Source organism: Physella acuta, unplaced genomic scaffold (assembly GCF_028476545.2).
Source record: "Physella acuta isolate Inbredline_101_S28 unplaced genomic scaffold, ASM2847654v3 ptg000157l, whole genome shotgun sequence".
Taxonomy (NCBI): Eukaryota; Metazoa; Mollusca; class Gastropoda; family Physidae; genus Physella; species Physella acuta.
Window position 1 is genome coordinate 89,467 of NW_026731676.1, and position 16,888 is coordinate 106,354.

Below are 16,888 nucleotides of genomic sequence, written 5' to 3' on the forward strand. Positions count from 1 at the left end.
CTGTTACTAACACTGTATATTTCTATTGTTCCTTAGTACTTTTGAAAGAAATGTTTTACTCCATGACGTTGAAAACTTAAGCTTATGTGTTAGTGCTGCTATTAAGAAGGGGAATGGTAGAGTAAGGTTATAAGGTGTTCAGGAGCAAACACAAACTGGATCTTAATTCAGAAAAAAATAAACTTGCTGATCCTTATAAGTGTAGGACAAAGAAAGGAACACAGGATGTTCTTAACCTAAGTAGCTCGTCGATTAGCCGTACATTAATATTCATAGCACTGTTAGCAAGATTAAACTCAATGCCAAACACGAAATTTAATAGCAATACGTGGGTAAGTTTAGTCGTTGAAAATATGTAAACACTTTCTTGTGTGTCAGATTCAAAGTATATAAAATAAGTATGGAACCTTGTAATGTTATTTATTGTTATAAATCTATCGTCATATTAATAATACAATTTGATGTAGCTCTTGGTTAAAGGTTACCTGTACTTTAAATCAGTCAGGTGAAGCGTGTGTGTGGGGGGGGGGGGGTGAAAAGGCAAATAATGTTTTCGTTTTCTTTATAAAGATTTTACAGACAAGTTCCTTTGAGTTTTCAGTAAACTTTACATTCTAATTATGTGGAAAATGGTTCGGATACTGATACTTCCTATTGTGATCTTGACTACGTCTTTGTAACTATACGCGTCTAGCTTATGGTGTTAACAAACCTCAGAAAGTTCTAGAATGACTAGATCATAGAAACATATGCATTCCCCCGCGTGCTTTACAAATCCTGAAGTGGAAACTGCGAGCTCAATAATAAGGCTGGATCTTAATTAAGCTGCATGAAAATATAAGGCTGGAGCTTAATTAGGCTGCATGAAAATGTAAGGCTGGAGCTTAATTAAGCTGCATGAAAATGTAAGGCTAGAGCTTAATAAAGCTGCATGAAAATGTAAGGCTGGAGCTTAATAAAGCTGCATGAAAATGTAAGACTGGAGCTTAATTAAGCTGCATGAAAATGTAAGGCTGACAATCAAAACCGACGTCCCCAGCAATGTAGCGTTGAAAATTACGGTCATGAAACCAGCACTGCGCATGCGCACATCAACGACCGCGCCTGTAAAGCGGAGACTGGGGGCAGCCAGCCCATTGAAACTGCCATTACCTGAAAGCAATTGGTTTAATCAGGGTGTCCAGCCTGGGGTCAAACAACGGCCGGGCCAAACTGACTCACGCTTTAGCACGGCGCGTGCCTGGTCAAGGCAGCGGTCACGTGATAACAATCGTGCGGACACTCTCAGCGTAATTAAAACACTGGGACACCATTTTTATATTTTCCTACATGCTCTGATTGGCTATCCCCCCCCCCCCCCCTCCACTCTCACGGATGCCCAGATTTACATATCACATTATTAGCGAGCAGTCCAAAAAAATATTATATTGTGATTAGTTTGGTCTGCAGTATTACAATTTTAGAAATACTTGAGCTTAGAGTTATGTGTAGAGGAGGTGTACATTTTCTTCTAGCAGTGTCAAATAATCTAGGCCTCTCTTCTATCATTCTCTTACCCCCTTATCTCTCACTCTCTACAAATGTTATATACATATATATATGTATATATATATGTATATATATGTATATATATATGTATGTATGTATATATATATATATATATATATATATATATATATATATATATATATATATATATGTATGTATGTATGTATGTATGTATATATATATATATATATATATATATATATATATATGTATATATATGTAACTGGGGTAGGCCTAACTACCAGTTACAAATGATAACGAACGAGAAGCCGCGACGCAGTATGAAATCTGACGCAACCATAACAGGTGGCTTATTGGATCGGTCTGATAACAATCTCAAAGGCAACGCGTGCTATTTTGGGAAACGGTACGAGAAGTTTCAGACGAGCTGTCAACTTTGATGGATGGGACGCAGATGTTTTAGTGAATCGGACGGTACGTCAGAAACTGCGACAGTAGTATTCGGATACATCGATTACAAGTATCGATTACGGAAATGGAGACAAGTACGACTACGATTTCAAGGCATAAATAGGAGGGGACGGCAGAACTCGTTCTCTCTTCCCGTTTCGAGGCTCTTACCTCTTTCATCGCTCGCTTAGATCAGTCAGTCTGTGTGACTATGTCAAGTCGGTTATAGAACGGGTTAGCCGTATTGTGTTAAGAAGGATTATAGACATGTGGATTCAGTTATATAAAGCCTAGTGAAGGACTGTTAGGGGTCAGTTGATTCAGACTATTATTGAGAAGCATTCCTGTTGATTTATTGTGTTATTATGAAGCATTTCTTGATTCATGTAATAAAGGATCAATAGCGAACCTGCATCTTGAGTATCTATACTGTGGTCAATGTTGTCTAGAATGAGTGGTTAAACTCGTTAACACGTGGCACTACAGGCAATTAGGTCTCATTACATGTGGCGTTGCGAGCATGGTAACTGTTGGCTCGTTACAATTGGCGTTGTCGGCAGGATAAATGTTCGCTCGTCACAATTGGCGCTGCGATCAGGATGAATTCAACTAGACTTGCCGTTTAAGGCACCTATAGTCAACCTTGTGCATAACTGTGTTTAGTGTGTGTGTGAATTCGGACATTCAGGAACTGTGAAAATTGAGGAACGAGGAAAAATTTTTCATACACACACGGTAAGAAAGAACTCTTTTTTTTTTAGTACTTAAGGAAGAAAATGTCTACTCTGGACGAGAAGCAGACCCATATAGTGGTCCTACCCAGAGAGTCCCATATTAACAAATTTTACGGGGACGGAGATCCAACTTTAACCAACAGGTTCAGTGAAGAGGTCAAAGCGGCCTGGGCCTCGAGACATATGTCACCAGAGGAAAGATTAAGACTGCTGATGGGCAGTATAGGTGAAACGGTTAGGGCAGAGGTTAAGTGCCACGATAGGACCGTCCAATCAGATCCAGATAAGGTGCTAGATCTGATTATGGAGACCTTTGGGGAGAGACGGTCGGGAGTGCAACTGCTATCGGGATTCGTGGGCTTAAAGCAGAGAATGGCGGAGAGTGTGATGGAGTACTCACACAGGATGAACAGGGCCTTTGATTTGGTAAAGGGCAAATCACCGGACATTGATGTACGCCTACTGAGGGACCATTTCATCGAGGGGCTAGCAACCCCGATCTTAAGGAGAGAGTTGAAGGAGGAGGTCCACAGAGACCAGCAGTTGACCTTCCTTCAGGTCAGGAACTCAGCGATCCGCAGGTCCGAGGATGAGGACCAATCGAACTGTTCGGTGGACAAAGTCTCTGTGCCTGAACAGAGACAATCCCCACCCACAGGGGCCGACACGATGGAGACCATGATGGCTCAACTGTTGGCCCACCTAGAGAAGGTTGACCAACGCTTGAAGTGGTTGGAAAGCAGGTCAACAGCTGAGAATCAGGAAAAGAACGGTACAAAACAGGGACGGGTTGGACGGCCGCGTCCTGCCAAGCCATCACTCCAATGGACGGCAGACGGTCGACCAATTTGTTTGTCCTGTTCACAACCCGGACATATGGCACGGTATTGTCCGGTGAAACGATCGCCCTCTGTAAGGCAGGTTAAGGCTACAGAGCGGCGAGGTTATGGCGTAAGAAACAAAAGGAAACAAACAATGAAAGAGTCTCAAACAAGACTCGAAGGGCAATTATCAGATAGTGGAAAAATGAACTGTGAAATGAACTTGAATGTTGAAAAGTTTCAAGTGAACAATTTGTTGGCTAAGAAAAATGATGATAAGGAAGAAATTGGTAGACTTAAGAATGAGATCTCAATGTTAACCAGGAAACTGGATAGGGAAAGTTCATGCAAATTAAAAGCACAGGAGAAATGTTCATCTTTAGAGCGTCTGTTATCGGAAGAAGTAAATAAAAATAGTAGACAACAGAACAGTGTTGGCAAACTAGAAAAATTATCAGATATTGAAAAAGAACTTCAAATTACAGCAAGGCTGGGATCCATCGAACAGCGATGGGCAGCAGATTTGGCACTCGTTGACCTAGAGAGAAAACATCGCCCGGGGCGGTCCAATGGCAATGCGGACGCCTTATCAAGGAATCCTTACGAGAGACCGGGTGATGAGGAGGAAACACTGACAGGAATATGTGAGGTCAGAGCGTCAACAGATATCCCTCATGGGGTACAAGTGATGCAGAACGGGCAGACCGGGGTGGAGCACATATCCACAGAGCCCGAACATATGGACAATAGTGATTTTAATTGCCTTAATCACAAAAAGATAAGAAATGCCCAGAGAACGGATAGTGGCTTACAACCGCTATTGAAATACGTCCAGGAACAAAAATTCCCAGGAAGAAGGGAAAGAGAACAATTTGGTCGAGAAACAAAGAAAATACTGAGTCAGTGGGACCGTCTCAGTATAGAGGATGGTGTTCTCATACGGAGAATTCATGACCAAATTGATGGGACAATACACCAGGTGGTGGTGCCTGGACAGTTAAGAGAAGAAGTGCTAAGGTTGGCACATGACAGGGCAGGACACCAGGGTCAGGACAGGACGCACAAAATATTACGACGGAGGTGTTACTGGCCCAATATGGAAATGGAGGTCAAACGCCATTGTGAGGCTTGTGTGAGGTGTCAGCATGCGAAAATGCCAGTTGTCAAAATGAGACAGCCATCAGGACACCTACTAGCGACAAAACCACTAGAGATTGTGGCTATGGACTTTACGTCGTTGGAGCAATCATCGGATGGGACGGAACATGTGTTGGTAATGACTGATGTATTCACCAAATGGACTGTGGCGGTGCCCACACGAGATCAGACTGCCAAAACAGTGGCAAAGGTCTTATTAGAACATTGGTTCATCAAATATGGCATACCAAGACAATTACACTCTGACCAAGGAAGGGCTTTCGAGTCAGAAGTAATTAACCAACTGTGCAGCCACTACGGGATCAACAAATCTAGAACAACCACATTTAATCCGAAGGGAAACGGACAGTGTGAACGGTTCAACCGCAGCATGCATGATTTGCTGCGTACGCTAGAACCTGAACAGAAAAAACGTTGGCCTGATTTTCTCCCAGAGTTGGTATATCTATACAACTGCACACCCCATGCCACAACCGGCTTTACGCCATACATGTTGCTGTTCGGACGAGAGGCTCGACTCCCTCTTGATTTGTTCTTAGGAAAAAGGGAGAGTATGACTGGCTCATACACCGCACTGGAATATGTGAATGAACATATGAGAAGAATTAGAGAAATGTACAGGGTAGTACAGGAAAGACTAGAACATGAATCTCGGCGAAGGGAACCGCCGATACAGACGAAGGACCCGCCACTCAAACTGAATGACAGGGTATTACTGCGTAGCCACCCGTTAGGCAGAAACAAAATCCACGATCTCTGGGGACAGGAGATATGGCAAGTCGTGGAGATGCCTAAAGCAGCAGGTGGCCCCTTTAAGATAAGACCCATCGATCACGCCAAACCGGATCGGTGGGCGAATATTGCTCAATTAAAGAAATATTGGAATAGGCAAGAAGAGCAGTTACACACAGAGAAACCCAAGACAATTAGGGAACCGGAAGTTATAACGGAAAGTCACATACCCATTCCGGAACCATATCACCATCAACAGAACAACCGCGATACGCAAGGGGAGGATACCGGCAACAATGAGGATCCCGGTCCCTCCAGAAGCAGAGAGACAGTAGACCATCAGATAAGTGGTCCGCGGAGAAGTTTAAGGAACAGAAGGAATACGAAATTTTTTGTCAGCAACCATCAATTCTTTCATGGTCGCGCTGGTATGAAAACAGACTGTTCAAAGAGCTATAGAAGTGAACTGGTGAAGGCACCAAATGGAAAGGGTGGATGTGAATTCTAGAACTGTTTTGTGTCTCAGGAAGATGATGTAGACACAGTTGATAGGTGAAATAGGTATAACTGTCAATCGTATACGAATGGAACGTCGTGGACAGTGAGTGGAACAATAAATTTTTTTTACGATGATGCGATGGACATTTAGGAAGTGCACCTGCCAGGCGTTGTTTGTGGTTGAAAACACATAAAAAAAGCAGGGGTGGATGTAACTGGGGTAGGCCTAACTACCAGTTACAAATGATAACGAACGAGAAGCCGCGACGCAGTATGAAATCTGACGCAACCATAACAGGTGGCTTATTGGATCGGTCTGATAACAATCTCAAAGGCAACGCGTGCTATTTTGGGAAACGGTACGAGAAGTTTCAGACGAGCTGTCAACTTTGATGGATGGGACGCAGATGTTTTAGTGAATCGGACGGTACGTCAGAAACTGCGACAGTAGTATTCGGATACATCGATTACAAGTATCGATTACGGAAATGGAGACAAGTACGACTACGATTTCAAGGCATAAATAGGAGGGGACGGCAGAACTCGTTCTCTCTTCCCGTTTCGAGGCTCTTACCTCTTTCATCGCTCGCTTAGATCAGTCAGTCTGTGTGACTATGTCAAGTCGGTTATAGAACGGGTTAGCCGTATTGTGTTAAGAAGGATTATAGACATGTGGATTCAGTTATATAAAGCCTAGTGAAGGACTGTTAGGGGTCAGTTGATTCAGACTATTATTGAGAAGCATTCCTGTTGATTTATTGTGTTATTATGAAGCATTTCTTGATTCATGTAATAAAGGATCAATAGCGAACCTGCATCTTGAGTATCTATACTGTGGTCAATGTTGTCTAGAATGAGTGGTTAAACTCGTTAACACGTGGCACTACAGGCAATTAGGTCTCATTACATGTGGCGTTGCGAGCATGGTAACTGTTGGCTCGTTACAATTGGCGTTGTCGGCAGGATAAATGTTCGCTCGTCACATATATATATATACATACATACATACATATATATATATATATATATATATATATATATATATATATATATATATATATATATATATATATATATATATATATATATATATATATATATACATACATACATACATACATATATATATATATATATATATATATATATATATATATATATATATATATATATATATATATATATATATATATATATAATACACAGTGACAAAGCTGCATGTAATATTATTGCCCATTATCTGCATTATTAACAGCCACTGCAGTATTTACACATATTACATTAGAATAAACGGTGAAATTTTGGTAAATTAAGCCACTTCGTTCCGCCATAGCTGATACGTCGATTATTACGGAATGCCATTATCAACTTAAGCTGAACACTTATAAGGGAAATAATCGGAGCTGTTATATTAATAAGTGCGTTTATCTGTAATTCGTATGCGTATTTTTATAATCAATTTTATTTTTTAATACAATGTTGCTTAGAGTTGAAAGCCTATTATGTTCTTCATTATTTATATTAACGTATGTTTTTTTTAAAATATTACATTGCCAAAACAATCCTACTTTCGAACGTTAAGCTTTCATTTTTTGCCGAGTTATATATGATTGAGCACTGTTATTCTTTAATTTAAACTAGATGTTGTTAAGAAGCAATTCAACTTATTCAAGCACACAGATAATAAAAATATTCATAAGATTGTATGATACCTATCTAACTTAAAAACATATAACACCACAATCCTGAAAAATATTCATAAGATTGTATGATACCCCTCTAAATTAAAAACATAACATTACAATCCTGTGCTTAATTCTCAATGAAACCGAAAATTAAACCTAACACTACACCTAACGCAATAATTTAAACAACTTTAAAAAAGTAAAGTTCCCTTTTCAAACCTGACGGTCTATAGGGCAAGTAAATAAGTTCCCTTTTCAAACCTGACGGTCTATAGGGCAAGTGAAGTAGAGTTCACTTGTTTGTGTGACCTCGGCAAATGAAGAGATAGTGTGGTCAGCACTATGCCCAGCCGCCTTCACTTTCAACTTTACTTTACTAAACAACTTTAAACTAACACTAAATCTATCCTTACTCTTTAGTCATAAAACTAAACCATCTTATAACTCAAACCACAGCCACATCTAAATCCTTACCCCAACCTCAAGTTAAACTAAAACATCAAACTTACACTGATAAAAACAAGAACGTCTCGTCTCGCTTCTCTCCCCTCTCATTGAATATGGTTCATAAGGGGATTCTCAAACTATTCCCTCTACCACCACCCCCTGCCCATGTACAAACTCTTTGAGTAATTGTATCCGCCAGCCCGCACATCAACCCGTACAAGTAATGCGATTTTCTCAATAGTCACTGACTGGATTAGATGGATGGGTGTCATCTCAATTTCCCTGATAGGAGGACACTCCCCTAATGGCCGGTCTCAAGTGAAGTGTTCATTCAAACTGTTGCCACACAAAAAAAAAACCACAGGCGTCCGCCGGCTAGTCTTCTGGTGTTATACAGAGTAAAACGCCTTCTGAGAAGAAAATGGAAAAAAAAACGTAGACTGGGTGACGATAGGGGTAATACCCGACGCCACAGCCCAAAAATATTTTATGTGATTAGTCTGCCAAGTAGGGCAATAAAAGGCCGTGGTCTTTTAGATGGACATTAATTCAGCCTGTCCTCGCATTTGTAGGAATGTAGGGTTGGTCAAACGAGTTGAGTAGATTAAACGTTATTTATGTAGTATGTGTGGGAGTTCATTTAATTATTCAACAGTGTATAATGTTAAGACTATAGTTGTAGGTGACATTTAATTAAAAGCTGCGTTTTGTTTATATTTATATTAACGGTATGAAGGTTAATGATAGAGGTAAATAAATCTCACATTAAAAATTCTAAAAATTAAGGAAAAAAAGCTTTTATCATATTCACAAATCGCAAAAAAAATATCACAAATAAAGAATGCATTAAAATGTAAAAAAAAAGCCCTTTATCTGAACTCGACTAATTTTTTTACTGATAATAGAAACAAATTTAGTAGCTTACTGGTAGGCCTATGCCACACAAAAATATTATATTAATACTATAACTATGTTTAGGAAAACTGGTTTCGGATTCGAATAAATAACAGCAAAATACACGCTTCTTGAAAAAAAAAACACTATTTAACATAGGCTTTATTTTTCTTTAAGCTAGCTATATCTTTTAGTCAGTATCATCAATGTTTACGATTTTAAATAATTTAACAATATCGGAGGTACATTTTCTATTTATTTATTTTATTTACGATTTAATAAAAATATTCACATTTGTTTTAAAAAAAATCAACTGGCTGGAAAGATCGAAAACGAAAAGTTGGTGACCTACTTACAAGCCCTATTGTTTTCCACAAGTCATGCCTTCGTATCCAAAAGGAAAAAAAATCAGGCTAGTGATTCTGGATTATGTCAGATACCTTATTGTAGAGATTCACCCCCGTCAAGATTTGGCATAGACCTACTAAAAAATCTGGCCAACTTTGTTGAGCTTGTTGATGGAACATGACCGGGAATATCCCATTCAGACTAAATTGGTCACTGCTTCTGTTTCTAGTGCGGATTTTCTCTGGGAAAATCGTGGAACGGGAATATCCATAAGACAGTGTGTTCAAGTAAAGTAAATCTTGGCGTAGAAATAAATTTCAATCTCATAGGTCAAAAGGTCTCTAGAAAAATCAGATAGATGACACTGGCTGGCACCCAATCCTTGACTGTATTGTAGATGATGGAAAAGTAGGTTCATATGTGCAGCCATTGTGTAAGCCAGATTTAATAGAATCTGTGCAAATGACCTCTCTCTCTCTCTTTCTCTCTCCTCCCTCGCACACACACACAACTTACAGACATACACATATATACACATATACACATGATTTTTTTAAATTCAACTAGGCGTCAACTTTCCCGTTGGAAAACGGTCTGCCGGGATCGGTGCGCAACACAAACAAAACTGTCCCAACCCTTCCCTTATTATATACTTCTTCTCTCCAATATATATATACTAGGCATGCTGCCCAGCTTCGCTTAGGCTTTCGAAAACATTGAGAATTTGAATGCTGAATTAATTCGCCCGAGGGTCGGTCTACGACCTCAAGAGTTATGAAGAGGTTCCTCTGTGGACATTTTTTTTCGATTTATAGCTTATATAAGGCGCCGGTCAGTCGAAGTCAGTTTTGACCCCCTCATCGTAGACTTTTCGGCCAACCGGCCCTCGTGTTCTGTCGCCCCAAGGCAAGATCCTGCCAAATTTGAAGCGCCTGCGGCGCCGGAAAGTGCCATTTCGGACACCCGACAACTTTGCTTTATATATTATAGAGATTAGCAAATTGCAAAGATAAACAAATATTTCAATAAAGTAATTAAGGCCTGAAATACTTTAGTATAAAAATGTATTGTTCGAATAGATTCTAGATCTAGGTAGGGTCTACATCTGTGTAAGTCTAGTTTTTCCGTAGATCTAGATCATCTAGATCTAGATCTAGAATCCTAATTTAATTTTTTTTTAAGTTTAGCCCGAGCAAAATAAAAAAAAAAATAGATTAACCAAGTTGACTTGGTGCATCTCGAACCCGCACCACCTGCGTGGGTACACTATCATCTCCGCTATATAGGCACCTTATAAATTTCGGAGAATGAAAGACGTATTTTAAAATCTTAACTTACGCGAATATGCCTATTCTTTCAAATTATTTTTTTTATCCCAAATGTTGAAATTAGCCAGTTCCAAACAAAGATTTTGTATAAAATAATTATGTCTTGAAATAGTTTAGTCCTAATATAGAAATTTATTTTTGGAATAGATTCTAGAGAAGTTAGAGTCTACATCTAGATCCTAGCGTCTACGTCTCGATCTAGATCTAGATATTGGGCTTGTAAGTTGTTAAAGTAGCTTACCAAGTTCTCGCTCCGGTAGTTGCCAGCTGGCGTTTTTTTGTTTTTTCAAACCAAATGTGAATATTTTTTATTTATTTTTTTTTAAGTTATGAAATCTACTTTCGTTTTTGGAATAAAAAAAACTCCGACAATAAGTTGTTTTAAGTAAATTAAGTTTAAAATAACACACACACACAAATATATTATATTTTATATAGATCTAGATAGATCTAGAATACAACCTGTATAATAATAATACATCTATAATCCATATAAAATATGATATTTATAGGCCTAAAAGATTTCAATCGTAAATCTGAAATCAAGCCTAATTTAATTAATAAATATATATAACCTAGATCTAGAGTCTAGATTTCTAGATCTAGAATTCTATATCTAGATCTAGATCTATGACTTAAAAAAAAACCCTCTTGAAAATTCCGACTTAGACAGTAACATTCGACATACAGGATTTATTTTTAATTTATAGACTCAAGAGTAGTCTAGAGATCTAGATACTAGATCTAGTTTCTTTTATTTTACAGTGTAGTTGAGTGGAATTAATTACTAAATTACTAAATAGGCTATTTACTTTAAGACAGGTAGACTAGAATATGTTCAATATCAATTTATATATAGAATCTAGATTATTCTAGATCTAGCGAAGTTTAGTGTAGTCTTGTTGTAGAACTTAAGAACAAAATCTAGAGTGTAGGCAACTGTAGTAATTTAGATCTAGAATCTAGTACTGTGTGACGTCATTTTAGGGGGTGGGGGTCTGGCTTTTTGTGACGATGTGTAGGGGGAGGGGGGGGGAGGTAAAAATCGTCAAAAAAATGCGTGACGTCATTTATAGATGACCCCCCATGGAGAAGATCCACACAGAAACAGTTGAAGGAAATGGGCCTAACATTCAAACAGGTAGAGGTACCAACATGATTTTAGAGATTATGTAGATATACATATATATATATATATATATATATATATATATAAGGGGAGGGGTAGAGAGAGAGAGGGTTCATCTGTAAATTGCATCACACATTTTATGATGATTTTTGCCTCCCCCTCATAAAGGAGGGCAGTAAAAAGAAGAATGTATGATAGCTGGGTAATCCTAATTTATATAATCAGATTATTGTGGTAAATAAAAGTCAACATATCTAGCCTAACAAAATGCCATGAATTTAAAATATATATTATGACTTAGAGAAAGTTTGGTGAAATGGAAATATCTGCAAATTTGATTTATTGATGATGTGTAACTTGTTTATATTATTCCTTTGGAGCTGATATTAATAAAAAGTTAATGAAATTATAGAGTTTTATCCAATTGATGTTTCTAAAGCCTTGCATGAACTTAATTTAAATATTTTTAGCTGCCCAGGCAAAGAACCCAATGAATTTTCCAGAATTGGCTTGTCGTTTGACCGATGGTAACAAAGAGAATCACCCAGGATCTTTGCTGATAAGAAAATCTGAAGACATACCTTATTCTTCTATATCTAAATGTGATTTGTCTATTGAAAATATTTATTCAGTGACAATTGCTAAAGATATTTTACCATTATTTCAAACATCATCTTCTGAAATGTTGTTTTCTATCTCTAAACCTTCCATAATTTCTTCAAGTTTCAAGAGATATTTTAACATCATTGCCTACTTCCCACAGTTCTTATGTTCAAAATTTGCAATTTTCTGAGAAACAAAGTAATAATAAATTTGTACCCAGTGTTTTAGTTTCAGCTCCATTAAAATTTAATAAACCAATCAATTTCAAAATTAAATGTTTCTTATCCCATATGAAAGTAGTCTGTTTTATTTAAGAAAAATCACCTTTAAAAAAATTTAATGTTTGAATGTCAATAAATTGTTGACATGGACTGGTTTGCGGGTAAGCTTTTATACTTAGTGTACAATAAAGATTCAGTTTTGATGTCAATATAGTTGCTTCTGAAAGAATTAAACTATAAACAATAGCATTTATATTAATATCTCAATGGCAGTTCAGTATACTTTCATCATTGTTTTCAAATAACAAAACAGAACTACAGTTTTAAAATTGAAAAAAAAAAATGAAAATAATTTCATAAATGGATGGTTTTTTAATTACTTAAAACAGAAGATGCATCAATACAGCATTACAATGTATATGATTAATATTTCTTTTCATGGACAATCATCATTTAAATTCTTCATTAAAAGTTAAATTCAGCTTCCTTGTGTCTAAAAATCCACATCCATGCTGTTCCATTTACCTAGAAATTAAATAAATAATATTTTTAACAGCTTTCTGTAATATGAAAAAAATTAATCATTGATTAAAACAGACAGCCAATATAGCAGTTGAATTAAAATTCACCTGTTTCTGTGACATTTGAATGTAAAATTAGAGTGTTCAGAGGTATATACCCAGCCACCTTTAATTTCCCTATCTTGAGCCAGGTACTCATGAGAGCTGGTACTCATGAGACTAAGGAGATCATACCAGGACTAAAGCCAGGGATCTGAACTCTTATCTTTTAGGATAGAAATGTGAAAGCTACTGTCTGACAGTCCCACTATCAAGCCATACATATTAATACTTACAGTATATAATCTTAGTAGCAACATATTCTTTAAGAATTAGAACACTGAATCGATTTCAAACTTGGGCTTAAGCTGAAAAATGGCTTATTATAAAAAAAAAATTCAGCTCACCTTTAGTTCAAGATCAGCACCAATAGCCACAGTAAAGTGTGAGAAAATTGCTTGCCAAGTACCTAGGGAATTTAAATATAATAAATTATTAAGTTTATCCATATATTATATTAAAATAATTATTTAACTAATATGAGATATTAATATATATATATATATATATATATATATATATATATATATATATATATATATATATATATATATATATATATATATATATATATATATTTATATTTATAAAAGGTTTAATTTATTATAAAGGTTCAGTTTTCTATCTACTTAGCTTGTCTTAAAAACTAAAATATCTGGTTTACAGTTAACCATATCTTAACTATTACAAAACTATTAGTTTCATTTTCATTACTTGTAACTAAAAATTGTAGTCAATAGATCTAAAACTTAATTCTATTAACAGCTAACTGTAACCATACTGACTCTGACCAATTTATTAATTTTTGTACCCTGTAATTAATTAATAATTAGGCTTATACTAAAAGGCCGAAAGTTATCAATTGTAGATTTTAATATAGTCCCTGGTCTAGACTAACAAGACTAGCCTACAAGTCTAATAGTACTAATACACATGATCTAGTTTATAAGTTTACTACTAGGCAACTTGCTAGAAGACTAGTACTTAACCAAACTTTAACTTGCTAAAAATAAAAGGGCCTAATACAATAATAGATGGCCTAGTAATACTTTTTTTTTACTGTGCTACTTACACTGCTTTTGGTACTATTACTATGACTAATTAACTACTAACTAAACTCTATTGTAGCTTGATGGAGATCTATCATCTTGCTCTTCTAGTAGTCTACACTACTTACTACTTAGAAAAGTAGTAGCACTACTGTAACAATTTCAAACTAAATTTAATCTATATATTACTAGATCTACTCATTGCAACACTGTAGTCTGATAAGTCTGTAAGCCCTAAATGTATCTAGACCTAGATTCTAGTCTAATTTAGTTTCAGTCTAGTTATTAGTACCTACACTCTACAATAGTCTACAGTACTCTACACTACACTCTACTACTACTCTAATCACTCTACTGGCTACTGATCTAGATCTAGTAAATAGCTAGAGTAGATCTAATCTAGTCTAGATTCTAGATATAAAAAAATTAATTTAAAATTAAAAACAGGTTAGCCTTACTAGGCATTACTAGCTCTTACTAAACTTAACTAGGGTAGGTTTTACCTAAACTAGATCTAATCTAGATCTAGAATCTATCTAGATCTACTAGATTCTCTAGATCTAGATTTTAGATATAGGGCCTACCATACTACCATCTGCAACTAGAATCTAGATCTAGATCTATTCTACTACTACTATCTCTATCTAGATCTAGTAATACTATCTATCTAGCCATCTATCTACAAGCTACTTCTAATAACTAATATATAATATAATATAATACTAATAGGCAGTAATAGGCCTACTTCTAAAATATTAAACAGTAATCACTAAGTAATCAGTACTAGAGTCTAGTTCAGTAATCTAGCTAGATCTAGATCTAGGTCTATTAACATTAACATTGTTGTCTAAGTTCTAGATATCTAGATCTAATATCTAGATCTAGAATTTAGATTCGATTAATATTTAATAAGTAAGTCGTAGGCTGAGTGAGACTGGAAGTCATCCTCATTTTCCTGTTGTTTTAGTTTTTACCGTCATCCTTTTCTTAATATTTTTAATATTTTATCTAGATCACTAAAATACTAGATCTAGAATCTAGATCTAATATATTCTAATTCATGAACTTATACTCTTAGAACTAGATTAAAGCAATGTAGATCTTAGTAGGTAGATTCTAGAATCTAGATCTAGATCTAGATCTAGGTCTAGGTCTGGGAATCTTAAGTCTCGTAGCAAAGACTGAGTAGAGTCAGAGTAATGTCCCCTAGCCTTGGACAAACTATCAACAAAAGAAATAAAATCAATATACTTACCGCCACAAAACTTTTATATTCAAAAATGCATACACATGTGTTTGTTCCCATCCATATGAACAAAACAGCGTTGAAAGTTTTTACAGTTGTTGCATTTCTGGAACGTTTGATGATTTTGAAATCTTGAAGCGGGACCTACTAACAGATAGCCGCCATGTTTTTTGTTATCAATGGGAATCCCGTTCACAACAATTGATTTAGTTCGAAAACTTTTATCTCTCCCTGGCTAACCAGACACGAATTAACGCGAGAAAGAACGATAAACTTACAAGTTTAAACTTACAAGTTCTATTGCGTAGATTTGTAGATTTAGATCTAGTCTAGATCTAGAATCTCTAGATCTAGAATCCAAATAAATAAAATAAATTTTATGAGTTTAGGCCGGAAAAAATTGTATTGTGTACATTTCATAGTGTACGTAGATCTAAATCAAATTTGAATGAAATAGTTCATTTCTTTTTATTCTAAACACGGCAGATGACGTCATTAGTTATTGTATAAACATTAGTGACGTCACAGTTTTATGCGTTCTTTTTCACATCTATAAATGCTTTTCCGGTTGCATAAATAATACTGTTTCTCTACATTCGAATAGGCCTTTATTTTGGTGCGCGGACCTTTGACCACAGGTGCTTTGACCATAGGGGGTTTGACCATAGGGGGTTTGACCACAGCGGAGCTTTGACCATAGGGGCTTTGACCATAGGGCGTTTGACCACAGCGGGCCTTTGACCATAGCGGTGCTTTGACCATAGGGGGTTTGATCATAGGGGGTTTGACCATAGGGGGTTTGACCACATGTGTTTTCTTAGCAGAGGGTCTTTGATCACAGGTGGTCTATTAACTGGTGTTTGATCACAAGCGCTGTGTCCGGCTTTGATCATAGGTGTGATACAATTAACACGATTTTATACATGTTTCCTGAAAGTACGTTAATAGAAATTAACATGTATTTTAAAAAAAGCCAAGAACTATATTTTAGTCTTCTCATAAAGGCTGGTGCTAGGCCTCATAGATTTATTTTAAATATAAATGAAACACAAATAATGCGACATATAACACGTTTCACAAATAAATAATGTAGATGTACTTGAAAATACATAGCATATATAAAGGATAAAAGGATAAAACATGATACAAAACGTGCCAACAATATAGTCAAAGATGTAATACATAAAATGGTTAACTAAATGACAGATGTGCTATAGGACGCAAATATGTCAGTACATCTGTTTGACCATATGTCTGGACAGCACGTTGTACTTTTTCGTGCAGCATCTTGTATCGCTTCTCAGCTGGGTAGCTTGCATGTCGAAATTTAAAATATAATTTAGCAACTTTTAAAATAAATCCTTACCATATATGGACAGCATTGGACAAACCACCTGAGATCAAAGACCCTATGTG

General features: G+C 36.3%; 1 protein-coding gene and 1 long non-coding RNA gene across 2 annotated transcripts in view; one reads left to right on the plus strand and one right to left on the minus strand.

The window, feature by feature from the left end:
* Positions 1–16,888, plus strand: part of LOC131935766 (axotactin-like) — a 110,968-nt gene that overhangs the window by 47,987 nt on the left and 46,093 nt on the right. The gene's annotated exons all lie outside the window — the stretch shown is intronic.
* LOC131935761 (uncharacterized) lies at positions 12,463–15,643 on the minus strand. Its single transcript, XR_009385974.1, has 3 exons — positions 15,482–15,643; positions 13,525–13,586; positions 12,463–13,082 (listed from the first exon to the last, which is right to left on the minus strand). It is a non-coding gene; the product is annotated as an uncharacterized LOC131935761 (long non-coding RNA).